We start from the raw sequence: 27,716 nt of genomic DNA, 5'->3' as shown, positions 1-27,716 counted from the left end.
CAGTCAGCCATGTTATTTCATAGGAAAGATATTAAGGTGTATATTTTCTCAGTGTTTGATCGCTCAATTCCCAAGATCCCACGCACGAGTAAGCACGCTTGGAATGTGTGCACCCCGGCGCTAAGTAGAAGTTTCTCTCTCCCGAGCCTCTCCCGTTTGGAGACATTCCAAGGAAAGTTTTTCAACAATAAAGGCGGGGAGGAGCAGAACTGTCAGCGCAAGTCCCACACCCGAATCCATCATGCAAGCTACGAAGCAAGGGGAGGGGTGGAGGAATGCGATATTAAGTTCTCGGCGACGTTAGAGGTAGAGGGAGTCAGTTATATTTCCTCTTTAAGTTTAGCATATTTCTAGTCACTCATCGTGTAAGCCATTAGTAAGGCATTAGCCACACAACACTCAATGGCCCTCCATTATAATATACGCTACTCTATATTACGTTACGGCATCATCTCATTTTATGCAAAATAATGAAATAATTTTCTTAATACAGAGAACGTGACCACCGTATCGCTTCGTCGCTTTGTTTTGCTACTGTTTGATTTGTAATACGATAATATCTGTTCCATTTTCATATTTATACGTGCACATTTAATTGGCATTCTTATTTTTTGCGTGCCAATTACTTAAAAATAAAAATTTAAAAATAGAAAAACAGAAGCGTTGTATGGAGTACTGCATCAAACACATTTTCGGATTGATAACTATAGATGATGATGAGAGCGAGGCGGCACAGTGAAAAGAAATGGCCGCCCTAACCTGAATGTCTGTCTCACACAAGTCTGTGACTTAGCTCGCGTCGATCTCTACGCTCAACCATCCAAACGAACCTTCGAGTTGGATCAGTGAAAGCGTGAAAGGGAAAATTATAAGGGTGGACCTCAGTCAACCTAACTTAGGGACAGCACGGCTCGACAACAATGATAAAAAAATGAGAAGGGATAAGGGAGAGGAAGCGGTCCGACCAGCCTCCCTGAACTTGTTCTTGTAGGCCCACTGACAGGGGAATTCGGGGGAATATTGGGGGGAGTGGGAGGAATAGGGGGGTGAGTGAGGCGCCGACGGGATTGGAATACGCCCCCTGGGTGTGATGAACTGAAGCACATTGGTATGGACGCCTCATGAAAGATTAGGCGGGCAGGGGGCTAAGGGAGAAAAATGCTAAGAAGTTATGATGGAACTCCGATGGGGGACGTAGAGAATGTGAGATGCGTCTACGAATACAAAAACGTAAGAGATCGATATCATGAAGAGGGTGCAAAGTTGCGGAAAATCCATGCACACAGGGCTAGGGTTGGTGTGATGACTTGAGTATAGGCTTCTTAGCCCGCTGGCAGTTAATTTTCGGAGGTTGTCCGATACATGTCAGGGTTCTGTAAAAGGCATGGTTCTTCATCTACATCTACATACTTCCCCGCAAACCGCCTTGAAGGCCTGCCACAGGTGGTGTTAGGATACCAGCCATTTGCACATAAAAAGGAAATGCTCTAACGAAATTACGACTGGCATTTATTTAAGCCCTTTATGGTTCGGGGGAAAAGGAATTCGCACATCTATCCGTTTTGCAAAATATCTCTCTTAATTTATCGCTTCTGTCGGACCTGGACATATAGTGGGGCTCTAATTTTATGTTCTCGGTGTCGCTCTTAAAGATATCCACTCTCAATTGTTAAAGTAATCTAAGCCTAGCGCGCAGCTTCCGAGTCTCCAGCGGCTCCCACCCTAATTCGCTTAACATCTGAGTAGCGCTGTCTTTACGCCCGTAGCAGTTTTAGACGAACCGCGCAGCCTTCCTTTGTATTTTATTCAGTTCGTGGATTACGTCTTTCTGCACCGGATCCCATACGCTCGCTGCATATTCAAGGTGCAGTCGGATGAGAACGAAATAGCACCCCCCTTTTACTTTCTCATCACAAAATCGTAAAGAAGTTCCTGGAGAAGGCGACCGAGATCTAATGTCATTTGCGCCATTAGGGAGGACTGGAAAGAATAGTGGAGAGGAACCAGACGCTGGAATTAGCATGCCCTTAACGATAAACACCTAGGTGACCACGGCTTAACGTTCCGTCCGACGGACAAAGTCTTGCGCTAACAGTGTCCTCCACACGACACTCAAGCAGGGATAGGGAAGTTTCTCAAAATTCACCACCGCCATGATTCGAACCCGGGCCCACGGGGTATGAAGTAATGATTCCCGGCAGTGTGATTCGAACCCGATCCCCTTATCTGACCAATCAGATTATATCGTACAGAATACCTAGTCAGGGCCATGGAATTAAACGTCCCATCCGACAGGCGAACTACTTTACCAGAAGTGCCCTCCACGAAGAAATAACGGTCTCTCTGTATCTCCACCACACTGTAAAAACTGCAGGCAAAAGACCAATACCATTTTGTCATTTAAAAAAAATATAACGCTGACATTGACATTGTCTGCCGCCGATCAATGACGCGGCGACATGAAGCAAAACGTTTTTAAAAACTAATAGGACGAGTACCCGCGAAAGTTTAAACGAAGGATTACAAATACTAATTGCTTAAGTTCGCTACCGAGTAAAAGAACATCGGTGAATCTTCATAAGGTTTTAAAACATATAAAATTCGAGGAGTCAAGCGAGATGGAGCGGAATTGATTCATAATGAAACATGACTTGCAATTTTCCACAAAAATAAATTTAATTCGACTCGAGTTTCGATGTTACTGCATCGAAATCATGACCTTGAATGACCTTGAAAATGATGTAGTAACATCGAAACTCAAGTCGAATTAAATTTATTTTTGTGGAAAATTGCAAGTCATGCTTCATTATTTTAAAACATAGGTAAACCAAGGGAGATACAAGTAAATTATTTATTTTGTCCTCGCCCGGTCTCAACACATACACGGAAGATGAAGAGGATAAGCGAGACATCTTCGTTCGGGCCACGAGGGGGCGGGCCCCTCCTATTGGGAAGTTATGCCCAAAAAAAATTCAGGAATGATAGGGTGGGTGGACAGTTCCGAAGATTGCGGCGATAAAGACGAAGAGTTAAAGGAGCGACCCAAACACTTCCTCCCTCGTCAGGTTTCCCTTCCGACCTAATCGCTCAGAGCCATTGGAAGCGAAGCCATTAAATGGATACCGCCACTAGCAATTGCACGATCAAAAGGCAACCTTCCCTGAGGAAATATTTACTCGATTAAGAAGACCCATACCTCCTGCTCAACCGTTCTTTTTAATGTCGGATTACTCCTTAAAACTTACGATATCGTCCTGAAATTTTCCGGGAATACCAAGGAGACCGTTGTCAACGTTGACCTGTATCTCAAATTTGATAATTTTAGAAAAATCTAGTGCTTTCCCGCCGAATAGACTGCAAGCGGTATTGTCGGATTTACAACAGTGTTCATTGAAGAGAGTTCATTATTTCAAATTTTCGAGGTCCGACACGTCGCAGAAAACGTACGCAATCGCGGCTGGAAAACCGAGAAAGCCTTATTTACACTTGATAATGAACTTTTTATAAGTTTCCTCAGGTATTTTTTTAATATTAGAAGTACAGGCAGATTTTGAAAAAGGTTTACGCTGCTCATCATAAAATTTCAAGATAATAGCATATTTTACGCGACTAATCAATCGCCTTAAAAGGCCAGTAGAGGGCATGTTATGCGTGTTATTAAGGACTTCCATGGCGAAGGAAAAACTCAAAATAAATATTTCTCACATAATATGTTGAATAAGTCTAACCAATGGAGTTTATTTCAGCGTAACTAAAGGGCATCATTCCACCAGCGTAACGAAGTACCTTATCTGAGAACCCTAACAACACGGTAACGTCACAAGGAGACAGAATCAAGCTATACTCACGGTGATCCAGAGGCAAGCCGAAGTGACACCATTAGCAATGAACTTTAAACGAAACCAATTCTTACCTGAAATGAAAAAATGATAAAATTAGCCACTTACTTCGATGATAAATTTACAAATTAGTGAAAGACACATGCTTAAATTAGTTGGAGAATAAAAGACCAAATCACCATTTACTAATTAATCCAATGGAGTGTATTTCTGTGTTGCTAAGTTTATTACTTCAGCACAAAAATTCTTACCATCGTATTATGAGTATTGCAAATAATCAAACAGCCATGTCAGAAACGAGCAAACAAACATAAATAGATATGGGAATCAAAAAGATTGTATTTCCTAAGTCACGAAAATTTTAGTACTTCTTCCATTAATATTAAGTAAACTATCTTGTATGATGTGAGGCACGATATGGTGGAAGTTCTTAATATTAGCAAAATTAGACATTGCAATATTTCCACAGGGTTTTATTATGACACTACGCGTTTCGTCATTACAAACAACATTACGACGGCACAAACAACTGCTATCCAAGCTTGGTGCGATGCTTGGCAGTTAGAATTAAATTTGGAAAAATGCGTCGTAATGAATTTCTGGAAGAAGAATAACTCCCTACAGCGTAACTATATCATTCGGGGCACCCAGTTAAAGGCAGTTGAATCCGTGAAATATCTAGGGGTTAGACTCAATAATGATCTATCATGGAATAAACATATTCGAGAAATAACCGGTCAAGCTAATCGTAAAATGGGTTTTGTTAAAAGAATATTAGGAAAGTGCGACGACAAAGTGAGAGAAATTAGCTACTTTTCCCTCGTTAGGCCACATTTGGAATACGCTGCCACTGTTTGGGACCCTCATGAAAAAGGCTTAATAACAGAGTTAGAACGCGTGCAAAGAAGAGCTGCCAGGTATGTGAAAGGTCGTTACGATAGTCTTGTTAGTGTCACTGACCTCTTAGATAAACTCGGATGGGAATCTCTGTCGGACCGTAGATTGAAAAATAGACTAAACCTTTTAGATAAATTCAAGAGCAGTGTCTTTTCTGACGAAGTTAACCATATCTTGCGGACGCCAACGTACTACGGAAGATCAGATCATATAAATAAAATAAGAGAGATAGATTGCAGAACAGACAGATTCCGAATGTCATTTTTTCCACGATCAATAAGAGATTATAACGGCAGCAATAGAACTCGTAAATAGATTGCATGACTTGCAGTGTAGCCTACTAACCTATGTAAAACTTAATGCATGTTTCTGAATTTCTATTCTATATTCTATTTCTAACAGCATATAGTAGTATACTTTGTTATTATACGGGACGTTTTTTGGACGGTGTGGTGTGCATGTGGGATTCCAAATGCATGCTGCATGCTGGTGATTGACCACCCCCTGCCAAACACCCTAGAGGTGGCTCGCAGGGTATTATGTAGATGTAGATAGATGTAGATGAATACTTGATAATGTTGTTTGTAACGACGAAATGCGTTGTGTATTATTAAAACTAAGTGGAAATATTGCTATGCCTAATTTTACTTATATTAAGTAAGCCAGTCCACGTACTTTCCAAAATATTCTGAGACGCAACAAGACTAGTGTAAGAGAGCACAAAATGATAATTTAAAAACTAAAACTCCATGAAGGTCGGAAAGGGCACAATACATCTGACGATGAGTTCAGTTTCAAGTAATCCTTAACTTACGTCACCGATTTTAATTTACTTTCTCCTTTTATTTGTCACATCGACGAATATGATGACGGCGGACGGTTAATTAAAAACTTTATCCATCAACAACTTCTCAGAACGAAGAAGAACGTAATGACATGCCTCAGTCCTAACGACCCAAAGCAGCGGAACAGACGTGACTGATGGTTGATACGTGCAACCTATGAGCGATATTCTCAAGGAGGTTGGGGAGAGGGCAAGAAAGTATGAAATGTAGATGAGTGACGTTTGTACACGCCTCCTCTGAATACGCTCATGGTAAAATACAGACAAAATAAGACTATGAAAACTGCAAGAACGTGTACAAGTGTGTGGCATGACGGGTACATACTTGATAATTCAACGTGATAAATGACAAGGAACATTGGCTCTTTCGGTTTGAGAAAAAAATGTTAATGCACATGAAAGTTAAGAATGATTCTGCGATATCTATTAAGAAAAAAGAGAAATGTACTGGATTAGGTCTCAAAAGTACCCTCCTTCCATCTTCAACAACCATTTCAAACTAGAGAAATGAGAATGACGCACTTAATTTTAGAATGCCTTCGACGCTCACAGGGCTGGCAATGACTGATAAAGGAGCAAGCTGAGACTATTAAGAAACGACCGGAAATTTATTTAAGAGTAAAAACCAACGGGAAAATATCAAAGCATTACCCGTCGCATCCAATCTTCCATTCTAGGAGCCTTCCACGTCAATATACAGACACTGCCTTCGAAGGGCGGCTATGGAGGGACGGCGCGTCCCTACTAACAAAACTACGCGTCCGAGTTACCCACAGTTGTGATAAACGCAGGAGTCAGCACGCCCAGGGTGCAATGGGCTAGCCGGCTAGCCTCGTCCTGGAGGAACGGCCTTAATGATCACCGTTGCACCTCTACACCAAGTAATTATAACTACAGGTGTTTCACATGCGGCACCACCCGAAACTTGCCCTCAGCCTAATTGTGACGAGTAAATACAGTTTTTCAATATTCACATCACTTGCGTAAATCAAGGCAAATTAACACTCTCATTTGAAATATAGTTCGCCTATTAACAGTAATAACACACGCATTAGTTAAGGCACATGCAATAGCTTATCGCCAATTTTTGCTCCTTTCCTTTAAGTTCCAAGTTAAGTTAAGTTTACGCGCCAAATTCGAAATTCATGGCACACCTGGTCTGGATTGTAAACTTGCGGATGCGCAACCATTGATTTTAAGTCACCTTCCGCCAAACAATTAACGCCATTTCTCATCATCATTATAGCGACTAAGACGGCTGCGTTAGGACTTACAAATAGGCTGTTGGTTCTGGCAGTCTAGCAAACTAAATTATGCATTCCTTAATGCATGTTTCCGAATTTTTCTAATATTTCTAACAGCATGCTTTGCATTGCTCAGCACACTCACCATCCAAACCTTCATTTTCCTCCGTATCTCATCAAGACGTTTCCTCTCCTCACCCACAATATCTATTCGTCATTACTCCTCCTCTAAGTCCACCTTTTTTATTCTTCTCCATAACCACATCTCGAAAATCTCCATTCTTTTTTCGTCCTCCTTTCTAAGTGTCGATATTTCCGCACCGTAAAGACATAACGATCCTCTCATAAGCTACTTTCTGTTCACGAACTTCTTATCTAACGCAACTCTGATCCAGATGTCCTTCAGAACTCCTGTAAAAGGTATATTTTTGATATCACATATTATGAACATGTGACACCTTATTTTGAAAAACTAAGATGGTTAAAAATACAAAATAGGCGCTTACTTTATAAGGCACATTTATATACAGTTTAATAACGACAGAACTTCCCACATATTTACACCAAAATGTACAATATAACGCTAGGAAAAATAAACGCTACGCTAGATCTTTCCATGTCACCTCTTCCGAAGTATGGAATCAATTGTCATACGATGTAAAAAAATCTAAAAATGTAAGTCAATTCAAAAAGAAATACAATGAAATATCGCTACGTGTGAATTTAATTTTGTAAGTTAATTGAATATTGCGCCAAAGTTAACAAAACCAGATGTATTTATCAGAATTCATACGTTTGTCTTGCTGATAATTATATATAAACATAAGTATTTTTTGTTCTATTTTGTCATATACAAAGTTGCGTTCTATGACATCGATGTTTAATGTAAATCTACATATCGTTTGTAATATTTTTGACTCTATTATATTTATAATCATGTATGTTCCTAAGGGATACCCTTGTCCCTGAATAATAAATTTCATTTTCTATTTCTATTCTATTTCCTTGCTGCAGTATCCGTTTTCCTCTAATACACTGCCCAAATAGCTGAATCAAGCTTTGGTCCACTACCATTTTATCTGTCTATTCGTCGTTTCATGGAGGTCCAAAGACATTTCACACAAGAGGAAGGAAGTCAAAATTGAAATGTGCTCCGATGTCCCAGACATTTCGCAGAGCACGGCCATAGATGGACTTGCAGCAGTCGCCAGGGGAACGAATAAAAAGAGGGGTGGACGCGTGGAAGTTACAAGGTAGAGGCAAGGGAGAGGTCGATGCAAGCGCCGAGTGATTCGATTCGATACGCATTCGATTTGCATAATGCGATGACGAGAGTTACCCGAAATAGAAACGGCTCGGTCGACACACTCGACGACACTCGCAAGAAAGGGAACGATTACCACTAGAGGTAATCCAACTCTGAAGTTTGTTAGAAATGAAGATGAGAAAGAATGAAAAAGCATTTCACGGGGTTCCACCCGGTTGAAAATGTTCATTTTCTCCAAAGTTTCGCGGCGCGACACGTTCTTATTTCGGGCGACAATCGCCACCACATTCTGCAAATGGACACCTGTTCAGCTGTAAACCCGAGAAAACCTAATTCATTCTGGTCGCTGTGAAATCACCAGATCTTCCCACGCAGTGGCGCATGGGGGGGGGGGCGGATAAACCCCCCCCCCACAGCCCAGAAATTTTTAAGTTTAATCCATTTTACTTCATTGGATTGATATTACTGAAAGAATATTGTAAGGATTAATAAAATATCCCTCAGAAAGCCGTGAAACACACCATTTTTAACCATTTATCTTAAAATTACGCAATTTATTAATCTCGCACCTATTGCTTATCCTGGTGGGTATTCCATACCCCCACACACACCGGTATTAGTTTCATCTAATTCCCCCCCCCCCCCTCCCCAAGCCTCAATTCCTGGCTGAGCTGAATGATTGAATTCTAGGCATGATGGATGAGAACTGGAGAGAAACACGCGGCAAAGGCTTATATCTATACCCTTCCATACCACACAGGGGCCGATTAAGACCGTTGTTTTGAGGCGAGCAGTTCATTACTTACCGCGGTACTTAGGTCGTATGCAATAACTTGCAGTGATAATGCGCCTGAGGTCTGATATGCGTAGGAAAGTGGCTTTCAGATTATTATTACAGTATTCTACTGATAAAGGTTAGTTTCCATGGAGTACTAAAGAAGTGATCTGGGAGCCTCCTTTTCCTTCCAGCGCTACCTTCTTCAATTCACTGTAAGGCCTACTCCCTTTCAATATATCTAAAAATCCTATTCTTTTCCTTCCCCTCCCTCGTTTTCCTAATATTCTACCCTCTAACACCATTTTCAACATCCCCTCCCCGCTAAGTATTCGCTCCATCCATACATTCTGTCTCCTCCGTACCTAATCTAAAAGCTGCCTCTTCTATATCAATCATTTATTTAAGGTGCATTTTTGTACCACTGTTTGTAGGCCTGGTGAAATGAAAACTTGCGTTGAATACCAGTCCTAAAAAATTACCATCTCTCACATATTTCCAAAACATTACAGGGGAGGAACAACCACTTAATCCGCCACTGATGCTTCCGTTAAGCCAGCCACATTACCTCCAGTAGCCGTAGAAACGCGAAAGCTTTTCAACGCGACTAGGTTGTTCCCCGGCGGTACAGCTTAAATGAATGCCCAAAATTTTGTTATTCAAACAGCAATTTTATAAACGGTAGGAGATAATTAATAAGTCAGTTCCACCCATTTCCCTTCTAAGCATAGAGCGTTCTAGATAAACGAAAACCCACCAGTCACGTTCTTAATTTGAAGTGGCATTAGAAGCTATCTAACCCGAAAGCGATCACATAAAAATCATTTAAGCGCCTTTCTTCCACGAAGTAATTCTGGGTAAATCTCAGCGAGCGGCAGGCAGGGGGGGCCTCCACTCCATTTTAACCAACCCGGTCATTTCTCAAACTGAGGAAGAAACTCCCGGTCACGCTTCCGAAAGGCAGGAAAGCTCCACACACACGCAGCAGCAACAACAAGACACGATCAAACTCGTCCCATCCCCTTCGTCCGAGCGAGCATAGCCCACGGGGGCACACGAACACAACGAAAACTTCAAACGAGAACGGAGGGTCAGCCGATGCCCACGCGGACGAGAGCGGCAACACACCTATCCGTCTCGTGACCCCATGAAGATCCACCACCGTGGGTGGTCTATAAAACTCCTAGCTGAAATACGGTCTGGGGAGAGGAGGAGTTTGGACTGGTACAAAAACACGTAATGAATGCTTGGGAGGAGGATGCCTCGGACGCTTAATGGAGAAACTCTCCCAAGATTGCTTTGGCAAAGGAAAACCCCTATTTCGAGGATCGGAGTGGGATGGCAGGTAGAAAAATAGAGGCATCTGGCTAGGGAACTCCCACACGTTTAAAAAAAAGATACTCCTACGAATCACAACAGTAAGGTATTGAATTTCATCGGCAGGTTGGTTACTTGGCCGAGAAGACTGACATCCGAGGCCATTGCGCTATGTTTTCAATAAGAGCAAGAAAAATTATGGCGAGAAACTGATAAACGACAAATACGACAATGAAATAAAACCTTCGAACTGTTCCGTCTATAGGGTCACATCAGCACAGATTTTCATAAAATAATTGTTCACTCAAAGAGCCACCCGCACCAATTAAAATGCTAAAATTCATTTTGATGAACATAAAAATATGGCATTTCCGGTCAAATTCTAATTGCAATGCCATTATTGAAAAAACCGTAGCTCAAGTTGACCAGTTTTGGTATAGATGAAGCCTAAACAGCAAAAAAAAACTGAATTTAATTCCCCATAAAAAAATAATCGTTAACCCCCTTTTACAACTATTTACACGTAGTTCCCAGTTTATACATCCCTAAAAATGGCCTGTCATTGATGCTTGCCAACTTCATTCCTTCAACTGGCTTCGCTAATCTTTCGCCTCTCTGCCCTTTCCCTCCTCACCCACCATTTCCAACACTGTCTCGTTCCTACGAAGATATTTCGCTTGAAATTATTATGCATACATCCACATGGATTTACAATATTAATTGCGAACCGTTGGAAAGTTTGGCTAACTTTGAGAGTGTATTTGCATTTAAATTTCAGGTTGCATGTATCGATGCACTATTGGTGGGAGCTCACACTGCATTAATTCACGCGTATTGTTTTTGTAAATGCGTGTTTACTAAGGCCGTTTTACACGGGGAACGGAATTGCGCAGGTTATAGCTGCATTAATTTCTAAAATGACGTGGAATTGCGCGAATTCCTGAACGAAAATAGAATAGGAGCTATTTTGCCATCTCACGTCCACGCCCTTTCTCGCATGTGTTCTGGCAATTCACCGCTTTACTCGACGCAATTTTGACTGCGCCTTCGTACACACGTCAGATTGTGCAAGTACGTGCCCCGTGTAAAACGGCCTTTATGACCGCATGCTCTGCATGTTGGCTGCTCTTGCTGAGTGATGCAGAATGGTCACCATTTGTCAAACACCCTCAAGGAATCCTGTATGATATGTGGAAAGATGTTGTGGTAGTCATAAATATTAGTTGAATAAGACATTGGAGAGACAATATTCCCACTGAAGTTATTTTCGCAAGACGTGTACCCTTGTTACAAGTACAGAAATGAAACGTTTGTTCGCTTTAACAAGGAAACGCATCGCGCGAAAATACATTCAGAGGAAATATTCCTATGTCTAATTTGACTAATAATCCTAGAATTAAATCGCAGGGTATTTATAGCTTTGTGGCTTAAAAATCGCGTCAGGTCTTCAGACGATAGATGCGCAGAACCGTGCGCAATGTAGTAGACAGCACGAGATCCTAAGGGATAAGGCGCAGGGCGACTTTGATGAAGAGAGCGGCCTGCGGCAGGGGTAGTAGGGACGAGGAGACAAACGAGCAAGGGGCAGACATCAGTATGGAAGGCTTCGCTTCTAATAAACCTCGACCGAGAAACTAATGACGAGACTACTTCCACCCTGGAGGGAGATATCCCCCCTTGCTGATGGAGAGAGAAAAAAAAAGGCAGCGGGTTGCAGGGAATGCCGGGAAAGAGCTGTATTATATTGTTCACGGGCGAGAGAAATGAAGGCAACCTATGAACAGAGGTGAAGAGTATATATATGTGGATCACTCCATTGTTGAGGGAAGATAGGAGAGGGGAAATGAACAAATTCCTCACAGGGGATATTAAAGGGGAGATGAGATATTTCCGCACCAGAATCTAATATATAGAGAATTTTGGAGGACATGATTGATTCCCGCCTCTCTGTCAATAGTTAATTGAACGGCCAAAGGCAGATGGACACGAAAGGAGAAATTTTAAGTGAAAGAAATGTATTGCTTCCAATAATGTACATAAATTTGACGATCCAATGGACGATAACCAATCTAGCGATTTGATCGTTGGATTATTCTTCCTCAGAATAACCCTAAATCTTAAATCGCTGGCACAGAAATGGTTATCCAGGTTTCGCTAGTGGTAGGACCCGTCCGCCTTTGTGACGGTGCGGGATTCCTCGTCCCATTCCTTCCTTCCCTATCACGTCCCAGGAGGCGGCGTCGGGCTCCTATCGCGGCGGCGCCTCCTTCCTTTCTCCTTCCTCTCCTCCCCCTTCTGCCGTGCAGAGGTGGAAAGCTCGCGATTATAGACCCTGCCACAGGAGTGTATCCTTGCGAACCCGCCCTAGGAGTCTCGTTCCAATTGACGATAACCAAAAATGAAGTAGGATTGAATGGTGCGGTATTTGGAGGAGGAGGACAAGAGCTGAGGTCATTTGTGCCACGAGAAAAGGGTAAGGGAAGGAAGAGTGGAGGGAAACCCGGCGTCGTCATTACCTTGCTCTTAACAAAGGACGCCAAGGGGACCACGGCTCAATGTCCCATCCGACGAACCGAGTGCCGTAATTGAAGTACCTTCCAGAAAGAACTTTAGTAGGGATAGGGCAGTCTCTAAAAAAATCTCTGCTAACACCGAGATATGAAGAGAGAGCCCTAAGGGAGCAAGGACAAGACTCTGGTCACCACACCAACCCCATCCCCCATGCAGTGGCGCTAAGGAGAATCTGTGCCGACGCTTGATTGTGCATACATAGCTGGCGCCCACATTATTTCATGAAATTGAACAAAATGAACCGTAAAATAACACTACTCACATCAGGAATAGTAAATACTGAGTAAGCACACACAATGAAAACCAATATTTCTCAAGGACGGAAAATAAAACAATCAGATGTCCCCAGGAAAAACATCACAGAAACATCCACAGCCTTTATTATAGACCTATCTAGATTTAATAAGTTTTTACAGCCATTAACGATCTATATTTTTTCTGGCAAAATATTAATGATATTCGGACCGATTTAAGGAAAGGATCGCATGGAGATAATCACTTTGAAAAACAAATAGTGATAATATAATTTGTAAGTCATGCATGTGCATTTCCATCAATTAATAGGTACATAAATAATTCCATTTAATGGCATTTGCATATTGATTTCGGAGTACGCAGTCCGGACGGATAGTTCAAGGTGAAGTGAGAATGATGAAAACCTTGTCAAATGGAAGGATCACTTCGAGCCGGGATGGAAGAGAATAGGGTTCTTGTACAGAGCGAGTAATTGGCAATATGCCCAACAAAAGAGGGAAATAATGAATGGGATTGGGGACATACGACACGATTAGTAAAATCGTTATCTTATGTAAGATATAATCAACTTAAGATAATATAGTGCTCGAAGTAGCCGGAATATTGAAGTCGTAACGACTAGTAGATAGTCAAAAGTACATAAATATATTCGGCTCCAATGTTTATTAATGTGAAGTTTTAAATTTTAAGTTTAACTTTCCAACGTCCCCGTAAACAGCACATCCCGGCCTTTACAACCGTGGTTCAAATATTAACAATGCATTTATTTAAGTATACCGGGACTAGCCACGGTGGTAACTTTTACGGAGTCACCCGCAATGCACAAATTGTGCGAAAACAACACAGATATCCAGGCCCTGGATGGGAATGTCCCAGGCCCTGAATGGGAACCACCTGCCCTGGCGGGAATCGAACCCACGACCTTCAGTTTGGCAATTTTAGGAATTTTTTTAGATTCTTAAATACCTGAAACCAAAGTTTTGGGATATTTCAAACAACAGATACTAATAATAGAGACTATATGTTCAATGGTCACCTTTTTGAAACATAGTTCGCGTACTTATAGATTACCAACGGCCTTAAGGTTTGGTAATTTTGGGATTTTTTTATATACCTCCATGAGTGAAGCTTAATTCATAGGATATTTTCCACACCAGAGACTAATAATAGAGACTATTTTTAAATTGGTCCCCTTTTTGAAACATAGTTCGAGGGCTACCACGATAATTTTAAGGAAACCGACCAACACCAAAATATCCGGACATACGGACTCAGCCTACACTCTCGACTTTCGGCGTGGAAAGGGTAGTTGGAAGTGAAGTGGAAGAGAAACGGAAGGGTCTGAGTCGGCGACAAGGCCTGCGAGGCTGTGAACACCTCACATAGGTCCCGTGTGCTGCCGAGAACAAAAGAGAGTCGCCTGGAAATGTTTACGATCTCACCGCATGTTCCTTCCGTTTCCCCGAACAAGAGCTTACAACGGTTCTTCTCCTCATGTAATTCTTCCCCCCAGGGTCATTTTCGACACCCAACACTCCCATTCTGTTCCCTTAGCTTTTTTTACAGACCCACACAAAATGTTACCCACATACGATAAAATTCTAAGCCTAACAACCAGGTAGCACAAACTACCAATTAAAAAACTTTTCATCTTAAAAGGCGTCCGGAAAAGCGCCGGCAAGCCCCTAAGGCAATGGTATAAATATCAAAACAATAAAATCTAGTAATGGGAGTGGTGTATCACTGAGTGAAGTGATTCCCTGTCTCAGAATAAATACTTATAACAACTTACGACTTATAAATTTTAATAAAAGAACTGACATATATGGTTTATGCAAAATATACTATCATGTAATCAATCAAATTTGATGTAACAATAAAAAGTATAAATATAATATTGTGACATAGCAACTAAAAAAACTAAACAACTACCTACATAAAAGGTATGCCATATCAATTTTCTAAGTTTGTTTTTGAAATTTTAAATCTATTTGCTCAAATGTTCAATGGGATATGTTTTGCTCGGTAAAATTAATTTTTAATACTTAAACACTTTTGTGTTTACTTTACCTCTAATCTCCTCATCTTATTAGCCATGAAAATGGAAAATTATTTTCCAAAAGGTGGGAAAATATCTTAATTAAAATGACCTAAACCTCAAAAACTCATATTTTTATATAAACAAGAGGACAAAACAAAAGAATATAAAAAAACTTATACAAAGAATGCTTGATAATTGACGAAGGCATACAGTAATCGAGGATAGCTAAATATCAAGGTGAAGACGTCTGTAAAATGAGATAACGAGAAGTACGACATATGAAGACTTGAAGAAGCTATAGTGAAAGAAGATATAGTGAAAGCTAACCTCTGCCACGTATTGAAGGTGAAATAGGAGAAATACCCAGACGTAGCTGACTGGGAAAAAATACCTAGTTACATTAGAGGTGTCCTGTAGGGAACCATGATTACAGATACACCCTTAAGCAATATGGAAGATTTTGGGAGTTTTTTCAGGCATAACCTGCAAGAATTCTAGGATATTAATGAACTAAACGTTACAAGTAATTTTCCACAAATCATTTTATTTCACGGCCATTCTCAATAAATTTTGTACTATCTTCAGGTATCATCATAATGAAGACAACATGAAAATAATACAAAATGTATTGCAACAGGCCGTGAAATTTGATTATTTGTGAGAAATCCTGCAACTTTTAGTTCATCAATTCATTTATTATTCGCAAACTTCTGCGTCGCGGGCACGCATTCAACAAAAGATAGGCCTCAAAGAGTTACTGCACGAAAAAAAATCTGACCCTGAAACCAAGATTGAGGAATTATAAACTTATTTTCAACGGCAGAAAAAAATCGGCATGGGAGGAGTGTACGTTAGCCCACCCGATGGAAGTCCTTGATGAAGAACATTCTTGGCGGGCGGTCATCGTCTCGGGACGAGGCCAATGAAGACGGCGGTCAATGAGATGGCGAAAGGGAAAAAACGATTCCGTAATAGTCCATGGATGGATGGACGATGTTTGCGGCGGCGACGAAGGATGCTAACCTTGGCCAAACTCAGATTCGCTGTCCTTCAACTCGCCCGGGCGGCAGACCCGCCGAAGCAAGGAAAAAATTTGGACATAGAGAGACGGAATATCGCTCTCCCCAAACTAAATATACGTTCACGGGTATAATCTGAAGTTTCAGGTGAGATGGAATGGAAACGTGACATAATGAAAACGCAGGTACCAAGGTACCTGATGATGCTGTAAAGCGCACCCGGTAGAACCAATAAATTTAAAATTGTGGAAATTGCTCCTGCTTTTTTATTACGTTCACGGGGACTGCGTTGGGGAGAGTCACTTAGAAGCTTGATTTATGTCGCCACTTTGAACGCATTTTAATAGTTTTCAAAGTCCGTAGCGTGGCGATGAATTCATTTATTATAAAGTATTATAATACCGAGTAAGGTAGATTTCCATGGAGTATTTAGGAAGTATTATGGCAGTATCTCCTTCCTTCATGGACATCCCTCTTAAATTCACAATGAGGCCTCTTCTATTTCGTCTAAAATTCCAATTCTCTTCCTTCCGCTCCCTCGTTTACCAAAAACTTCTACCATCCAACATTGTTTTCAACATCCCCTTCCCGCTCAGTACTCGCTCCACTCCTAACTTGAGTCTCCTCCTTCTCTAGAGCCTGCCTCTCTTCAATTACCATGTCCAGCACTTCGTAATTATTTATATCTTATAGTATTTAAAATCGCGAGGAGTATCATTTATGTGTCATAAATTATATCATCACGAATATGAATTTCAGACACAATCATAATTAAATAAAATTTCCCCGTGAGGCGAGGTTCGCTCCGACAGTCAGCGACCCAAGAAGTGATTTGTACAAACCCTTATAAACGCGCGGTTGGAAACAACACATCTTTAAGTCGACTGTACAATTCCTCCACTGAAATATTCGTTTCCTCGATTTTCAGTTTGAAAAGTTTGACGAAGACATAAGTCCAAAGACGATATACCGGGAAAAACATCGAAAGACGGCTTAAAATATTAGTATTGGTTTTGGAGAATGTGAGCGACAGCCTGTGGAAGTGTAGGGAGGGAAGGAAGGAGAGAATCTCGGCGTTGGCATATGCTCTTGAAGAAAAGCGCCTAGTGAACCATGGCATTACGTACCACCTTAAGGCCTGTTTACACGATACATTAACACGTACGAGTTAATGTCTGTTTACAAGAATGATTTTTGTAGACCGGAACGGAACATGCACGAATGCATGAACCAAATTAGAACAGGTTCTATTTTCTCTCCATGCATTCGCACAAGTTGTGTGGTCACACGGTGCACTTTGGCGTTTATTCTCGCGTTCATACATTAAGAAGTTAACCCGCACGTGTTAATGTACCGCGTAGACAGGCCTTTACGGACCCTTCACACTCTACTCAAGTAAGGATATGGCGATTTCCGTAAAACTCTGCTAACGCCGGGATATGAACCTGTATCAGCAGGATGAGAAACCGAAGCACTAACCACCACATCAACCCTATCACCTTCAGGTCTCGTTTGAGCTACGCTATTAAATGAGAGGTCAGCAAAGAAAGGCTTGAATTAAATAACACCTGATAAAGTAATTACAGGAGAAGATAATATGCCATGTTGAAATGATTATCCGATAGGATAGTTTAGTGCAGTGCTGAGTCAATCCAATCTCTGGATTCTTAACAGGCAGATGAACTTCAATAATGACACAAAAGAATTGGTGGCCATATGATGCTTGGAAACATTTTTTACGTCAAACAATCAGAAACAGTAAGCAGCTACCCAGCTGAGATTCCCTCCTTTCTTCCAAATAAACATTCACTTCCCCTTGAAATTTGACGAAGACCTCGAGGAAAAAATTATAAAAAAGAAAATGAGTCACGGAAGTCCTCCGTTCGGAAGCACGCAACTGCGTGACATCACTCACGCGCGTCCAAAACACGCAGCCAGGGAGGGCAAATAAACAGCAGCATCGTCTCCCGGGGTGAAAAAAACACGATCGTGAGTCCCGTGGACGCATGGCTGACAGAAGCGCATGAGTTGGACCCAACAATGCACACAAGGTTTCTATTTACATTTATTTACACTTCAGAGAACAATATGTTTAACCAACCCTTGAATCATTAAAATCTGAAGTGACAACCAAGATCCTAAAGTATACGATCAAAATGTATGTTTCAAAAATTGGCTATAAATGGCTAGAGAAACTGCAAGTTTCAGATCAGAGCAGATTTTATTAAAAGCTTTACATCATAATTTCTCAAAAATTTTATCCGCCAAAACGCACGTTTTATTAGACATTGTATAGATAAATTTTATACAATAAAAACTGCTGAGTGACCCCAATATTACATAAATAAGACCAAGACATTCAAAACATCATGTATTCCTCAAACGAGAAAGAACTTCCACAGAATTACCCGCAACTAAAAACTTGCTAATGCACTTACTGATGTTCTTACCGATTGAACCGTTTCCCTCTTCTGTGCTGTCCTAACAAATGATTTTTTTTAAGTTTTAGGCCACTTACTTTAAACTTGACACTCACTTCTCTAGCTCGCGACATTTTACAAAACTACATGATATTGGTCTTCTAATTAGTCACTGACGACTGAAAACTGAGTTCCAAGGATTAACAAGTGCAAAACTATGGTTGAATATTGTGTATTTAGTATAGTACCGAGAATATTCCGGAAAATGCATATTTAATGATCAGCTGATTCAGCAGCGGCGTTGCGGCGCCCATCTCTATTGTAGGCCCATATTACATGAGCTCCGAGCGACGACACGTGGGAGGCAACAGAGGGTTGCTAGGGAAACAGGCGTGCACAATGCAGTGTGTATTGAGAGGAAACGTAAAGCGAGCGGGGAGCAATAAAGAGAGGGATAATATGGAGACAAGTGAAGAGCGTGGGCGTACTGCGTTGTTTTCGATTCAGAGGAGGGGACACGGTTGCAGGGGGGACGCACCCACGCGACGAGGCGGATAGCCTACACGTGGGAGGTTCGACGGAGTGGACACATGAAAGAAGGGACACCACGATGAAGAATGGCGCTTGAAGTTACGGCCAAAGCAATCCAAACAAACATAACCGTCATGTAACAAAAAATACAACGATTTTACATCAAGACGATAAAAAAACTACCTAAGCTAAGCTTCAATGATAATTGTTGAAGGGCCATTACCGAAAACAACTCTTTCCCAGATAAAATCCGTATATTCTAGCGATATGGAGAGCAATTTGTGAATATTGGAATATCAAGGTGAAATTTTCCACAAAATAACTTTCGATTCCAACCAAGTTTCAACGAAGATATAGAAGCACTGATAACATGATCGAATTATTTTTTTAATTCTCCTTTTATAGTCCAATAAATTCCTTCAAGATCACAACGCATGGTATACGCATGTCTCATTACTTACCAATAATGGTAATCTACTAATTAAATCAATTAAAGTAGGTATGGATATACTAATAGAGGCTGTGAAGTAGACGCGGAAAGAAACACGGAGAAAGTGCGAAATTAAATTCAATGGAAATTTTGATTTTCTGATTTACTTTCAGTTCTAAATGCGACAACGAAATCCTAATATTTGGTTTCTTATAAAATAAAAATGAGAAAATATTTGCCATTCCTCACCATTCCTACTCCGGAAAAAAATTCATGAGCGTTTCTAATTATGCGGCAATCTCCTTACGCCTTAATGAGGCAGAAAAAAATTGATTGCGCACGTATCAACAGCATAAAAAACTAAAAAACTGCAACAGGAGATTTTTGATCGAAAACAGATTTTTATGGGTTTCGATTCCTAAAAATCACTTCTCCAGAAGCTGAATTCGTGACTTTAACCCAACGGATTTTCTGCTTCTACATCTTTCATATATACTTCTTCGATAAAGTTTTATTTTTAAAATTTCCCAAAATTAATGGGCAGTCATGCTACCAAAAGTGGAAAAGTATCTCTTTTGTGAAAGATATACACGATTTGTTTTAGTAATGAATGCATATTTTCACCCGTTTTTCTCACATGCCAGCTGTACTCTCAGGCATAATCAAAGGCGTGGACATTCAATGTTTAATGTTATATTAAAAAAGAAAGCAGTGATAATTATCTCCAATAGCAACCTCCTACACCAGATACATGTGTAGACAGGGCATTGATATCGAAAATGCAGGTAACCAATAAATTAATTGAGAAGAGTGAGGGAATCTATAAATACAGAAGATACGGAGAAGTAAAGATATAATTACGTATCTGGAAGAAAAACAAGTTAGAGATCAGTGTCAACGGCAGAAGTTGTTCTGCAGAGGCACTCCATATAGAAGTCAGATGATTAACAATCAACAATGAAAGCACAAGACAAGAGCGAGAAAACTAAATGGGATTAGTGGGTCGACATAAAATTCCCATGGCATGGAATAGTGATTTCATCTCGAGTACCCCGTAGCCCTTGACAACAGAGTTTTTTTTACATCTAAACGATGAGGCCAGGGACCCAATTTATACAAGCAGGATATAAAACATGCTATCAATTCCCAAATGATTAATGAAACAATAACTAAGCCCTAGAAAGATGTTAAAAATGATGGAAAGATTCGTAAATGAGCATTTTAACTCTTGTTCAACGACAACATCGCAACAACGAGTATAATTACTGGTAATCTTTCTGCACACAAGATATAGAGAAATTACAAAAGTGGGAAAATGTAAGTCGAGCCAAATACGAGGGTACAATTAAGACCGTAATAAAGCGTCGATAAAACTAATGCGAGTAAAACGGAAAAGAGAAATGTGTTAATGCATGAAATGAGGCACTGTGGTCCACATACCTAATATACGGCATAATGTAGACACAAAAATAAATAGGTAAAGTAAATGACAACTATAGGTTCACTTATACCGAGTTTTAGACTCAACAGCTCAATTTAACTGGCTTACTCCCATTTTTTTAGCTGTGTCAACAATCTTACCATCCAAGGAAAATACTTAACAATTGTGATGAAATAATTATCATTTGTAAAATTCGTATTTCTATGAAGCCTGATGGAATCCTTTCAAAACTAATCGTCTATACATCAACCAATGACAAATCGCTTCCCAACATTAATGAAATTTTGATTATTTATATAATGTTCAACAACTTCTGATGATAATGCTGATAAATTAATCGTGGAAGGTTACTTGGGAATTCTACCGGGTCAGGTTCTCCAACTTCATATTGGCCGACGTTTCGATGAACGAGTTGTCCATCGTCATAAGGGAATCAAAACCCAAATTTAATGACTACTCAATGGACAACTCGTACATCGAAACGTCGCGTCGGCCGAGATGGAGTTGGAGAACCTGACCCGGTGGAATTCCCAAGTAACCTTTCACGATACTGTACGCAGGGAAAGCCTGCGATCGTTCTTGATACAAAATGTTTTTTTAATAAACATATTTCTTCTGAGAATATCGAAACAATGCTGCAATTATCCTGCACAAATCATCACCGCGCGAGCTGAAATACTCAAAGCGAAATGGTTGTCATGCGGACAGGACCGCATGAGCAGCCTAACACAATAACACACATCCTGAAGAGTAAGCCGATCATCCCGCAGCTGATAAAAAGATATATGGCAACGACTGATTGAGAGACGAACGGAAATGCACGTCCACTTCAGAAACGACAAGGCGAGTGGATGGAGCAGTGAAAGGCAATCACCGTTTCCTGCTCACGACAAGCATGACCAGGAACAAGCAACCCAGCTAGCGAAGCGCGGAGTGAACGAAGAACACGACCGCAAATAAGAGGCTTGCACGTCGACTGCATATCCACCGGCAAAGTTCGAACGGAGTATTCGATGACCTATTCGAAAAATTTAATGAAAATATTATACCAATTAATTGGGACCCATCATCTGTAGAATTCCCTCGTAGAAAAAATAATGAATAAAAATTTAGCATTTCCGCAAAAAACATTAATTCACCGAGTCCGCATGTATCACGGAACTTCATTCTGAATTCAGTGCAAATCCATCTTGATACTGCAGTGCGGTGAAACTTTGAAACTTGCAGAAACCCAAATCTCATTCACATTATTTCCTAAAAGTATCCTTTACAAGCTCTGCTCAGCGTGATTTAAAAATTTTAATCACCTTTCTAAATTTCTGCGCGATCACAATTGCAAAAATTATTCAGCCGGTGTGAAAAAGTTATATCTTCAATAATGTAATCAGTAGATTCGAGAGTTAAAAATCGGCCGCCATGTGCTACAGTACCTCATGTTCTTCCCGTAATAGTGTCAAATAATCGAATCACCAAGAACGTCATCGACCATATATCGGCTGATGTACTTAATACTAAGTGTAAGTATACATAATCATCTTGAATAAACACTAAAAACTACAGCCATTGAATTAGAAGTTAGGGCGCGTCTCACGTTCAAATCAGCAATCATCCTCTCCAAGGATCTATCATAGGTTTAGCCCGGAGCATGAAATAAATGTTTTATGGGCATTACACATTAAGTAAATCGTTACTGAAAAATGTGTTTGGAACAAAGGACAAGAAATGAAGTTTTTAATATTACCCGCACTACAATTGATACTTAATAAATAAGATTTCGAATTCCAAAGAAAAATAGAGGCCACGCATAAATAATACTAATAATATTAAGAATTGAAAGAAACAATAGGCGAAAAAATAAATAAGTAACAAGAATTGGCAATAGAAATAAAAATTTAATGTTACAGCTCTTCTATGGCACCTATCGCCATCTCTACCACCGGTGTACTCCAAAAATATCAAATAGTGAGGCACTCAACGTTAATTCAAACACATAGATTGAACCGCAATAGTTAAAAATAATTTCAACATGTTACATAACGAGAACATTTTTCAGCTCAACACAATAATAAAAAAAATTACTTTGATGTGAACCCATACTATTTATATTTACTATTTATCTCAAACTCAAGATGCCCGTGGATGTTAAATCCTATATGGTATAGCAATTCGATACAATATAAGAAAACGGATATTCGATATATATTGAATGTGAGACCACATACAAAACACATTACCATTGGGCATTATGAGGAATACCAAGATGTACCCATTTATCAAAATTCATTCGTCCAACGGTAATACTTATCAAGTTATGCCAATATACGTTTTTGCAATAATAATCGAATCGAACTTTGGATTGTACTGACAGCTGTATTGAAAAATTCGCAAACCTATTGATATTCCCTTCATTCAATGCAGAAAAGTTAATGGAAGCATGTGATAATAATATCTACCCGTTAAGATAGTTAAACATGAAGCAATTTAAGATTCACTCCGACATATCACCCACTCGCATCGAACGGCAATCGTAAAAGCCACTGGTCCACGCTTTTAGCTGACACCAAATGTCACAACCGCAAAGGATATGTACGGGCGTATCTGTTTACGTACGTACATAATCGAAGAGCAGAACAACAACAAACCGTTACCCGGGAGATGGACCAGAATATGAACCGCGTGCTGGGTAGGATGGGAAAGAGGGACATATAACCGGATGCTGGGGCTCTATGGACTTCAGATAAGGACGAAAACAGAACGAGGGCCGGGTGGGAGGAGTTGGATGATAATAACTCCAAGTTGAGAGCCCAGTGCACTATAAAATACCGCGACAGAGAGAGAGAGAGAGGAAAGCCTTAATCTGGCAGCGTCCAACTGGAGCAAGCCGGGGCTCAACCCACTCGAATATCACTTCCGACAGCACAGATCGTATTTTATGAATGGGCGTTCGAATGTAAAGATACGGATCAAGTCTCCTTCGGTCAAGAGGATCGGCGTTCCTGGCGGAAGACACCCTGAAGAGTTCTTTTCAATTACGACTCGATAAGAACCCGTAGGAAGTCCAAAAATCAATGTGAGACGATATCCACGATAAAAAAAGACTGCATTCAAGGTCCTGTATCATGATCCACGTGGCTATGGCCCAACGGTTCCAATTCCTCCATAAGTGGTCAAAGCATAAAAGTCAGGCATAATTACGGTTTTCCAAGGCTTGAGTCTTGAGTAAGTTCTAATCCTCAAAGCAGAGTTAACGAGCTACTGCGGGACATGAAACCCCAAAACCAACTAGTAGGCTGCTGATAAATAACTTGCCATTAATACCGAATCGACCGCACTCTAATAGAGTTTTTCGTTTCGGAATCAATCGCAACAAAAATATAAAACACATTCTACATGCGAGTCATTCTCAAGATTTAGTTAAAAATTGGTTTTCCTAAAACCATCAAATTACATGCACAAATTAACGTGATAATAATAAATGCTTCCGTCAACCTAATATCCACAGAGAAAATTCTAGTAGAAACATTAGGTAGCAAAATTTTGGACGTTTTCACTTTTCCAAATAACTATGTACCTATCACTAATCACTATCGCGATGGTAATGGAAGTTTGATCGGACAATGACAATAAATAAAATTGCACGAGAAACGTTAAAGAAATCTAGATGGGAGTTCAAAATTTAGAAATGATTGCCGTAAGAGACGGGACTAAATTGGGACCAACATTTCAAACCAAGACGTAACAAGGAATGAGGCAGTTTGCAAAAAGGACATTGGAATGCAGAGATACGACGAACCAACTTGATGACACAGTCACGATAAATTGCTGAACTATGCAACATAGTGGGAAATGAGAAGTAAGCTATCAAGTATCTCACGTGTCTTGGAAAGGCCGATATGGATAAAGAATGCATGACGGAATACCATTACTCCACAGCTATTCGATACCTACGGCACAAAATAGATGATTCCATCCTCCCCTGGGAAAAACCCACATCACCACTACTTAAAGAATTTAATGAAGAACGTTTGGAGACGCAGTGAGGAACATAACAATCAAGAATTCACATACGGCCTTCACGAGAGGTGTTGATAAACCGAGAGAACGCCTTCTTAAACTACGTCCCAACACAAACATATATATAATTACGTGTAATATGTCAATGGTACCGCTTAAACGCCGGTGAAATTCACTTGAATTGCCTCGATAAAAAATTCCCCTGGACCGGGAACCGAACTCAGGACCTTTGTCTTTCCGGTGCACTGCGCAGACCACCACGCTATTCAGGTTCCTAAGTTCTCACGACAATTTCACCGCAGGCTTGAGGCTTTCCACCGGCTGTGGCTTCATTGAAGTCTTTTCCCCCTAGCGTTGCCATCTTGGATGGACCGCAAGGCTATAATCTAGTACCATGAGCCTCGGTATAATTGCGAAGGAATTTATAGTACCTATAGGCATATCTTGTATAATGTGAGGCACGATGCGGTATAATTCTTAATAATAGTAAAATTATACATTGTAATAATTCCACTGGGTTTCATTTTAACACAGCGTTTCCTTGTTGCAAACAACGAAACGCGAAACGCCAACGGCACTTGATAACGTGCTTTGCGACAACGAAACGCATTGTACCCAGTACATACAGTACAGTACATAAAACCCAGTACAATTATTGCAATGCCTAATTTTACTAGTGGGTACCTAAAGTCACTTAAAGCTAATGATACTCCAAAAGTACGTAACCCAGTAAAGAATATTCTCACCGGAACTAGTGAATTTTTTCACGATGGCCAAAATATATTCAATTAGGGACATTGGCCGGTTGTTTCGCGGAATACTATTAGAAACGAAGAGAAACTGGTCTTCAAGGAGATGACCTTGTGCGCAGAGATGGTCTTCTCCACCTGCGAGAATCGCACAGTGATGGGTGGGCACAAGAATTGTGGTTATGGTGCGAGGAGGAGAATCATAAAAGCTGAATTCCAAATCGGAAGCTGTTTTGAGTACTATGAAATGACTAAAATAACAGGAAAGAACCTAGAATTTTACGTATTTTTAATTGATAAGAAGTAAATGCGGTAGATGAATAGAGGAAACTGCCGGAGGAGACAAGGAGGAGACTGCTTATATTCAACCGAACTACTTTCAGGTAATTATTTTAGGCCTTATTGTGAATTGAGGAGGACAGTTCACGAGAGGAAGTGAGACTATAGCAATACTTCTTTAGCACTCCATGGAAACCTACCTTAATCGGAAATATACTTAAATAATATTTGCTCAAAATAAGTAAGCCCTCAAGAATAAGAATTTGTCGCAGAAAATATCATAATAATTGAAGGAATTTTGAATTCCCGATAATTTTCGACTCATGCCCAAAATTTTACACTGATGGGTGGCCGCAGAAATTATAATCTGGGTAAGAACAAGGGAATCATGAAAGCAAAATACAGAATCGAAAGCAAATTTGAGCACAGCTAAGTATTGAAATATATGACAAAATGACCTCGCGTGTAACGTGCAATCCGATAAAGCCAGAAATAAGTTACATGTTCAGTAAATATATACGCTCCACAAGGGTTATCTCACATAATCGACACAGCTATAACTTCTGCAGCTAAGCTTTCCCATCACGGAAGCTAAAAACATTTCTTATGCAACAGCATATGCGCAACAGGCCTGTTACTTCCGCTGGGAATATTTATTACTTCATCAAAGAATTTCACAAGAAAATAAATGACGCAATATGAACATGCTACAGCGCAATCGATGGCCGATCAGAATTCGGTATGAATACGCACATAATGAAAAGACGGGCGTAATTGAAAAAAGGAGATAAAAATAGGCTGAATGAACATAAATTTGATTTTGGACGAGTAAACTATTGTTATTACTCTATATGTGAATACATGTACCTAACATTCAGGAAATCAGTTCAGGATGGTGTAATACGAATTAAGTGTCCCTAACACAACTTAGTCCTACAATGTGCATGAAAGAAGGGGATATTCCCAGAATACTTGTTAAATACTCGATGGAAACCCACCTCAATCGGTAGCATTATTATTGTAGTATTCTTCCGATTAAGGTAGGTTTCCATGGAGTACTAAAGAAGTGATCTGGGAGCCTCCCTTTCCTTCCAGCACAACCTTCTTCAATTCACTGTAAGGCCTACTCCCTTTCCATCTATCTAAAAATCCTATGCTTTTCCTTCACCTCCCTCGTTTCCCTAACATTCTACCATCTATCACCATTTTCAACATCCCCTCCTCGCGAAGTACTCCTCCCATCCATACCTTCAGTCTCCTCCGTATCTCATCTAAAAGCTCCCTCTACTCGCCAACCATATCCAGCACTTCGTCGTTCCTTTTCCTCTCCGTCAATTTCACCTTCTCCATTCTTTTCCATTACCACATCTCGAATACCTCCAATCTTCTCCGTCTTCTTTCCTCAGTCCACGTTTCCGCAAATCGGCAAAATACATTAATAAAAATGACAAGAGAAGAAATACGTCATTATGGAATCGCTAGCTGATAAGGCCGTTTTACACGGTACACGGAATTGCGCAATCTGACGTACGTGCGAAGGCGCAATCAAAATTGCGTCGTGTAAAGCGGTGAATTGCTATAACACATGCGAGAATGCGTGGATGCGAGACTGCAAAAAAGCCCGTTCTAATTTCGTTCGTGCATTCGCGCAATTCCACGCCATTTTAGAAATTAATGTAGCTCTAACCTGCGCAATTCCGTTACCCGTGTAAAACGGCAGATATGAGATGGAAAGATGCGTCAAACCTATTTCACGATTGTTGACTAGTGATGATGATAAAGA

General features: G+C 40.4%; 1 protein-coding gene and 1 non-coding gene across 7 annotated transcripts in view; both read right to left on the bottom strand.

Moving 5' to 3' along the window:
• The window catches only part of LOC124160239 (rap guanine nucleotide exchange factor 2), a 942,071-nt gene that overhangs the window by 471,496 nt on the left and 442,859 nt on the right, over positions 1-27,716 (bottom strand). The gene's annotated exons all lie outside the window — the stretch shown is intronic.
• LOC124161637 lies at positions 6,306-6,469 on the bottom strand. The gene has a single exon (XR_006865409.1). It is a non-coding gene; the product is annotated as a U1 spliceosomal RNA (small nuclear RNA).

This window comes from Ischnura elegans, chromosome 6 (genome assembly GCF_921293095.1).
Source record: "Ischnura elegans chromosome 6, ioIscEleg1.1, whole genome shotgun sequence".
Taxonomy (NCBI): domain Eukaryota; kingdom Metazoa; phylum Arthropoda; class Insecta; order Odonata; family Coenagrionidae; genus Ischnura; species Ischnura elegans.
The sequence above is the reverse complement of the archived record's forward strand: the minus strand, read 5'-3'. Positions and strand labels throughout refer to the sequence as shown.